General features: G+C 48.0%; 1 long non-coding RNA gene across 1 annotated transcript; it reads left to right on the plus strand.

Annotated features, from left to right (window-relative positions):
- The first annotated feature begins 3,769 nt into the window (after window positions 1–3,769).
- On the plus strand, window positions 3,770–5,190 carry LOC146812664 (uncharacterized). Its single transcript, XR_014966882.1, has 2 exons — window positions 3,770–4,044; window positions 4,756–5,190. It is a non-coding gene; the product is annotated as an uncharacterized LOC146812664 (long non-coding RNA).
- The last annotated feature ends 3,377 nt before the right edge of the window (window positions 5,191–8,567 follow it).

Below are 8,567 nucleotides of genomic sequence, written 5' to 3' on the forward strand. Positions count from 1 at the left end.
GTGGTGCGAGCAGGGGCTCGGTGGCGGCATCAGCAGGCGTCGTCGGTGAGACCAAGATCACGGTGCGGCAATGCGGCTGTGCCCTCGGCGGTGCCGTCAGGACACTGAGTCGGCAGCGGCGTCGTAGACGCCGTCGAGTTGCTTTTCCTCTGTTGCAGCACAAAACCCACAGTCCCCAGTGCTGCGGGCAGAAGAGCTTGAAGTCTTTGTTGTTCCTGAGACTTCCTGAACAGGGGGAAGCTCTACCTCAAGCTGTGAGAAAGGGGGTTTCTGTTGCAGTAAACGCCCCCCCCCCCTTTGTTTTTTGTTGCCAGACTACTGATGCTCTTTGACTTGATGTGCTCTGGGGCCCTGCCAATCAGGATCTCAGGGCCTGTGTTCTTTCCCCAAAACAAAACCCAATTGGCATCTCTGGCCACATGTCAGCCCCTGGTAAGTGATACCATAGGTACCCAGGGCACTGTGACCAGAGAAGGGCCTTAAGGACTGCAGCACTTATTGTGCCACCCTTAGAGGCCCTGTACCCTGACACACACACACACTGCCTTTGCAGGCTGAGTGTCTGGGTGCAGAACAAAACAAAGAGTCGACATGGCACACATCCCTGTGTGCCATGCCCACAAACCACTGCCCTGGCATACATCAGTCACCCCTCTAGCTGGGTGCGCTATGCCAGTGGTGAGGGTACAGGTGCATGAGCCCTGTACCCCTACAGTGCCCAGGTCCATTCCTGGGCCCTGTAAGTGCAGTGCTGCCATTAAGAGTATATGGTGCTGGGAGGTTGTCATTACTAACTCCACAGCACCATAATTGCTACACTGAAGACTGGAAAGTTTGGTATCAAACTTCTCAGCATGTTAAACCCACACTGATGCCAGTGTGGGATTTAATGTAAAGTGCCCCACATAGGGCATCTTAGAGATGCGCCCTGAAAAATGACCAACTATCAGTGACCTGGCTGAGTGGCTGCGCAGGCTGTCACCACCAGACATGTTTCTGGACCCCTGGGTTGAGAGCCTGCTGCTCTCGGGGGCCTGAAACAATGCACATCCTGGGACGAGGTGCCAAGCCTCCTCCCCCAGGATGGGCAGGGTTCACAAAGGAGAAGCTTCAAAGGCATGCAGCCTTTGTGAGCCTCTCCAGACCATTTGCTGCTTTCAGCAACTGGTCCCCACTGGTTCTACCCCCCACTTTGGGCGGGAGAACAGGTGGGAAAAACAAGTGAGGAAGAGAGGTGTGCCCACCTCTGCCAACTCCACCCCTAAGGTGGGGGAGGCGAGTTGAAGCACAACCTCGAGTCCCCGCCATCTTGAGGATGGGGGACCCAGCCAACCTGGGACAGGCTCCTGCCCCCCTCCCACTGGAGAGTAGCAGAATAGGGGGTGTACCCACCCCAGGGAAGGGACCCATTGGTCCCTGCCCTTTACCTACCTGTAACGCTCCTAAATTTAGTATTTAGGGACACCCTGAACCTTCCTTCCTCAGATCCAGCAACCACAAGAAAAGAAGAAAAGAAGAACGAAATGCTGTGCAGAGCAAACAAGAGGACGACGCCCACTGACTTGGCCCCAGCCCTACAGGCCTTTCTCCCCTCGAGCCTGCTCCTGCAAAACCCCGGCGTGTCCAGCGGCCAGCAATCTCAAAAACCCCAGAGGGCCTGCCTGCCTTCACTCTCTAAGCTGTTTCTCCCGAGAACACCAGACGTGTTTAAACTGCAGCTTCTGGTGCCAGCCAGGAACCGCAAATCCAGCACACTCTGCACCCACCGAGCCCGGCCCGTGTTTGAGTGAACAAACACCACGAGGATGTCCCCCTGGCGATCCTGACCCGAGATCCGGCGACCCCTGACCTGCCTCAAACCTCCAGACAACGCCTGCAGCCTCAATCCAGAGGACCCCCCAAACCGCGATCAGAGCGGGTAAGAAAATCCGACGTCCAAAGGCACCCCTGCACCCGACGCCCCACGGCCTTGTGTGCCCAACCCAGTGGTGCCTAACCATCCCTCTACATCCCAACTTACCCCTCAAAGTGGTGGTCACTCCTGGAAGATCCTCGTCCCCGAGCCTTCAGTGTTTCTTTGTCCCGGAGAATCTCAATTGAAATCAACAGGGCACCCGACCTCAAAACAGCTGCACTCAGCTGCCCTGGAGCCGCTGAGGGTGCCCCTTTGGTGCTAACTTGGTCCCCAACTTGCCCTGAGCTTAACCCTAGGAGCTTTGCTTCCACAACCCCGTGGCCTGCTTGGCAGCCGCTACCCGCCGGAGCCCCCCTATCCTTCATAGGATAACATTGGGCCTCAACACTCTGCACCCAGCCGCCCTAGTGCCACTGGGGGTGCAACCACAGTGCATCACTGACCCTGGGAGACCCCTGAGTCTAACTCCAGAACCCTAACTCAAAAGACCGATTACTTACCTCGAGACCGATAACTCACTTTTCTCATAGGATAACATTGACACTTTTTCTCCCAAAAAGTTTCTGTGTCGACTTTTGAAAACTAATAGGCACATGCATCAAACCTTTTTGCGATCGCAAAGGGTGCGAATCGCAAAAATAGGCCGTTTGCGATCGCAAAAGTCAGTGTTGAAATGCATCAACTGTATATTTGCGAAAATCCATTTTTTCGCAAATATAAGGAATCGCAAAACATTCTGCGAATCAAATAGCGAATCGGTATTAGCGTGTCCCAATTACCGAATCGCAAACAACGAATCGCAAAATGTATGCATGACAAATCGCAAATAGCGATTTCCATGAAAATCGCAAATTAGCGATCGCTAAATAAGAAGGATCACAACCAGGTGGTAATCATGAGTGCAAATCACAGACAGGTGAAAACCAACTGAAACCCATTTAAACACACCCAGAATGAGCCAGCACTGTTCACAATGGCAGGGATTTACCTGATGGCGAGGAGGATGAGGCTGCAGGCTGCCGCACAGAGACGGAGGCGAATGAATGAGCGCATCTTCAGAGTCCGCATAACTTTGCTAGGCCAGCAAGAGGATGAGATATACGACAAGTATAGGCTCAATGCAGCAATGATCCATGACCTAATCAATGAATTGGACCCCATAATGCAACGACAGACACGTAGGACCAATGCCATCCCAACGCATGTGCAGGTCCTATGTTGCCTACACCTTCTGGCGTCAGGCAGTTTTCAGGGGGTCATTGCTGTTGCGGGAGGTGTGTCACAAAGCGCACTTTCAAGAATATTGAAAGCATTCCTTGATGCCATGATGGCCGTGATCGGGTCTCATATCAAGTTCCCTACCACCGCGCTTGACCTTGCAAAAACCAAACAGGAGTTCTACCAGATAGCTCGTTTCCCACATGTTTTGGGTTGTATTGATTGCACCCACGTTGCAATATGTCCCCCTGCAACACAGGAATATATATATAGAAATAGGAAATCTTACCATTCCCTCAATATTCAGGTTGTTTGCAATGCCAAAAACATTATCACTGACATTGTTGCGCAATTTCCAGGGAGTGCACATGACTCTTATATCTTCAGGCAAAGTGGCATACACACCCGTCTTGTCAGGGGAGAATTTGGAGAGGGACATCTGCTTGGTAAATATGTGTTATAGTTTATCACTGTCATTGTACGTATGTCAATGTGAAGCTGCCACTGACTCTTTGCTCCATTACATGTAGGTGACAGCGCATACGCCTTGCGTAATTACCTAATGACGCCTTACCTCAATCCCACAACTGCCAATCAACAGAGGTACAATGCAGCACATATTTCGACAAGGAACATCATAGAGCGCACATTTGGGCTGTTGAAGAGCCGATTCAGATGTCTACATAAGACCGGTGGAGCACTGAAGTACAACCCTGAACAATGCTGCAAGATAGTAGCGGCATGTGCCATGCTGCACAACATAGCGACAAGGGGAGGAATGGACATCGAGGTGTCTGACAGCGATTCGGAGGATGGGAACCAGCAAGTGCCACAACACCATGCAGCACAAGGGGCAGGCGCAGCAGAAGGGCGTAGGAGAAGATTTGACATCACACAAAATTATTTCTGAGGTGAGTAATGATGACACAGAAACTGACTATTGCTATCAGAGTATTCTTTAATTAAATAAAATTGCCATGAGTGTTCAAGCACACTTGTAATCTGACCAGTGCAATGGACATAAGTGGTTTGCAAATGTCAATTCACTTGTCACTCTGTGAAAAGTCAAATCCAAATAAATGGTTACGTCACCATAGTGGAATGCACTTGTACATGCCAGTCTAGCGCTTTTTCCCACGAACACCCAGACGCCTGTCAGACCCAGCATTGTCATCCGTTATGTTGGAAGCGGCGGGGGTACTGCTGCGTGTGTTGCGTCTTCCTGCAGTGCGGACTGGAACTGCCACACTACTTAGGCTTGAGCCACCCTCACTACCCTCTTCGGGCGTGGAATTGTTGGCCGCAATTGTGGAAGCATTTAGCAAATCAACTGCATTGGTGACCTGGTCCAGTGCTTTAGCCACATCGCCGCTCCAATGGCACATTTCAGTTTGCATGGTCACAGACCTACGTGCCAGCAGTGCAGTTGTCGTGGCCAATCTATTGTTTGATTTAGCAAACATTTTCAATTGCAGCATTAGTTGACGATGCTGTCTCTTCTGGGATACATTTCCCTCATGCATCACCTTGCTCAGTTGCTGCACACTTTCTGACAGTACTGCTATGTTGCTAGCCATCTTGCCAACTTGCAATTGTACTAATCGTGTGTTTTTTGTCTGCAGGCGCTGCATACGGAGCATCTGTCCCTCAAGACCACCCCAGACATCACTTGGTTGCTCCTCCTGCTGTGTCCTGAGTGCTCTTCCTCTCCTACGCCGGGCTCTGTGATTAGTTCTGGGGACCTGTGGTTGTGTTTGTGTGATGGAAGTTGTCTGGCCATGGCTGCCACCTGGTGTTGCATCAGCCTCATCATCTTCACACTCCATGGTGACTAGGGATGGAACAGTAGCCCTGCGTGACTTTGTTGGACGTGAGGGATTTATTTGCACCACAGGTGTGTCCATCTGTTCACCTGCGCTGGTGTCCTGCATGTCTGGGGAATCGCTATCCACATCTTCTACACGTTGTGCATCTGTGAGGTGAAACAGTGCAACACTGTATTATTTCATGTCTGTGATATTAATTGCACAGTAATAAATTTCTGCCTTTGTAAATGATTTTATACTCTATTAAGCTTTTTTGGGTTGTTACTCTGAGATTTGACATTTTAACTGCTTGACCTGACTACATCTCCCATAATGCCCCTCACCTACTGAATGCATTGTGTACTGGATGTTCAGGGTCTGCACTTGGGCTGTGCTGTGGTCGAGTTCTACCTTTACATTTTGTAACACTAAGAAAACATACATTCATCTTACCTTCAGATGTGTTTGCTGCTCCGGACGTGTCCAGCTGGGTCACACCAACAACAGCTTCTGGCTGGATGGTGGATTCAATCAAGTCCTCCATGGGAGTGTTCCCAGTGTCTGTTGGTGTTCCCCCTCCTGTCTTCTTTGCCTCCTTCAGGCGGTCAGCTATGCGCACCTTAGCCCGACTGCGCAAGTCGTACCATCGTTTTTTGAGTTCTTCAATGGTGCGGTGTGTCACCCCAATGGCATTGACCCTGTTTTGGATCCGGAGCCAGATTTTCCTTTTCTCCTGCTCTGCCACTTTCAATGATGCCTTTCCAAACAGCTTGTCATGGCTGTGGACTACTCCCTCAATGAGGGTGTCAATTTCTTTTTCTGCAAATTTAATTTTGCGTTTCCTGCCTGTTTGGCTCTCCTCTGCTGTTTGTGAGGCTTCCATTTGATATCACAAGTTTTTCTTCTGTCTCTGTCACACTCCTGTTCTGCTCCCAGAGCCAGCTCCCTCCTCTCCCTGACACTGTGCACTGGAAATGAGGCTGGTGCTGCTCACTTCCTGGTTGTGATGTCATCAGGATGCATCAAAAAGCGACTTCGGTATTAGCGATTTCGCTAATTGCGAAATCGCTAATAGCGAGTTCGCAAATGCCGAAATCGCAATTTATTTAGCGATTTTTAGCGATTCGCAATATTCTCGCAATGTTTTTGTTGCATCGTGTTTTGCGAGTCTTTATTTGCGATTCCTTAAAATTCGCAAATAAGGACTCGCAAACTCTCTTTTTGATGCATGTGCCTGTAAGAATATTCCTTAAAAATCGCACAAATAACTTAACCAAATTTTCTCAACTGTTTGCAGGAAAGGTCCCAGTGCTGAACCCAGGTGTCCAGCACTGAGTAAGAAAAGTAACTAAAAAGTAACTTACCTGTGAATTGAATTTCCTTCCATAGGATAATATTGGGGGTTCCTTGTGAAAAAGTTTGTGTCAACTTTTGAAATGCAAGAATATTCTTTCAAATTCGTACAAACTGCAAAAACGTAATTACTTACCTGTTTTAAGTAGATGTCCCAGTGCTGAATCTAGGAGTCCAGCACTGGATTACAAAAGTAACGCAAAAGTAACTTACCTGCTAAGTTAATTTCCTCCCATAGGATGACATTGGTGATTCTATGTGAAAAAGTTTCTAAGTGTCAACTTTTGAAAGGCAATAATATTCCTTAAAAATCATACCTTTAACCAAAACGCATTTACTCACCTGTTTTCAGGAAATGTCCCAGGGCTGAATCTAGGATCCCGTCCTGTGTTAGCAAAAGTAATCTGACAAGTAATTAACTGCATGTTTCTTAAAAAGCCCATTCATTTGAATGTACTATACCTGCAATGTGTCGCAAACTGCTTACTTAAAACTGTAACCAAAACCAGTACAAGTCATACTGCAATTTTGAACTGTGTTCATACAAGTAATTTACTACTGCAAAGTATTTATATGCTTACCTGTACCAGGCTTCTTGGTTCTAGAAATAAAACAGTATATTTTTTTATACAAAACAATTGGCCTAGAGTTCAGTTCTTGGTGTGTGAGACCATTTGCTGACTGAGTGTGTACATCAAATGCTTTACACTGTCCTCTGATACTGCCTTACTGCTCTACCAAGCTACCACTTTAGAGAGTAAGGTTCTATCTAACTTTAACCTCTGCCAAACCTTTGGAGACCCTTGGACTCTATCCACACTGTACCTCACTTTGGTACAGTATATATAGAGCCAGTTTCTTACACAAGCCCTTGGAGAAACTCGCAAAGCAGATTGCAGAAAGTTCAGTCCAGTCCTTTCACTGCCCAACACAGAAGCAGCCACTGCAGGCCAACACAGCAAAGCACACAGCAAAGTGGTAGGTCCTCCTCACAGCTTCTCCAGCTCTTCTTCTTGGCAGTCGTCTTGGTCCAAAAGAGTTCTAAAGTTCAGGGGTCTGGGCCCCAATATTTATATCCCCAAATCCTTTGATCTCTTAGGCAGAGAGTGTCTGTGCCCAGACAGAACCAGTTCTGCCTTCTCTGGTGCGACTTCCTGGCAGGAGGTGGAGACAGCTTTGTCAGAGGCAGACCTGGCTCTTTGAGGTGCAAGGAAATCTCTTCCCCTTCCCCCGTTGCAGCCCAGGTCTATTCAGCCCTTTCCTGACCCTATCTATACTATCTGGAGCCACTCCTGCTCCCCAGCCTTCTGTCATTCAAAACCCAGACAGGCAATCCACATTCCAGCAGAGGCATACGGGATGACTGAGCAAGAAAATACCTACTTTCTAAAAGTGGTATTTTCAAACACAGAATGTAAAAATCACCTTCACTAAAAGATGCATCTTTAGATTCGGAGTTCAGGCATACTACATTTTATTTTTCCACCTAGTTCCCAGAGCCAGTTCTGTTTATAAGATGTTATAAACAAACTTCCCATTCTGACCTATGGGGAACAGGTAGCCTTGCAATAGTGAAAAACGAAATGGGCTGTAATTCACTATCAGGACAAGCCACACACACCAAAGCATGTCCTACCTTTCACATACCCTGCCCACATGGGGTACCTTGGGCCTACCTTAGGGGTGGCTAACATGTAGAGAAGGGAAGGTGTAGGGCCTGGCAAGTGGGTGCACTTGCCAAGTCAACATGGCAGTTACAAACTGCGCGCAGACTCTGCAATGGCAGGTCTGAGTTGCCTTCTTAGGGCTACTCACATGGGTGGCACAATCAGTGCTGCAGGCACACTAGTAGGATTTGATTTAGTAGAGGCCCTGGCACACACAGTGCACTTTACAAGGGACTAACAAGTAAATCAAATATCCAATCATGGAAACACCAATACATAACACAAATTACCACAGAAGCACTTGCACTTTACCACTGATCAGCAGTGAGAAAAGTGCGCAGAAACACTACGCCAGCAAAAACAGAGTCAAAACCGGGAGGGCAGAAAGCAAAAACTAAGGGGAAACACGTCAAATGATGCCACGTCTAACACTTATTCTCATTTGTGTAGTGCTAACTACATTTGTTATGGCATCATAGCGCATTCCATTGTCTAGGGGTAGCTATGTAGGGCGGCCATCAATCGATTGTGTGTGTTGTTTGTCAGTATTTGGTTATATGAGGGTTTTAGAGAGTTTATTAAATGTAGATTAATGTGGTAGTAAATTCT

Source organism: Triturus cristatus, chromosome 7, assembly GCF_964204655.1.
Source record: "Triturus cristatus chromosome 7, aTriCri1.1, whole genome shotgun sequence".
NCBI classification, from domain to species: domain Eukaryota; kingdom Metazoa; phylum Chordata; class Amphibia; order Caudata; family Salamandridae; genus Triturus; species Triturus cristatus.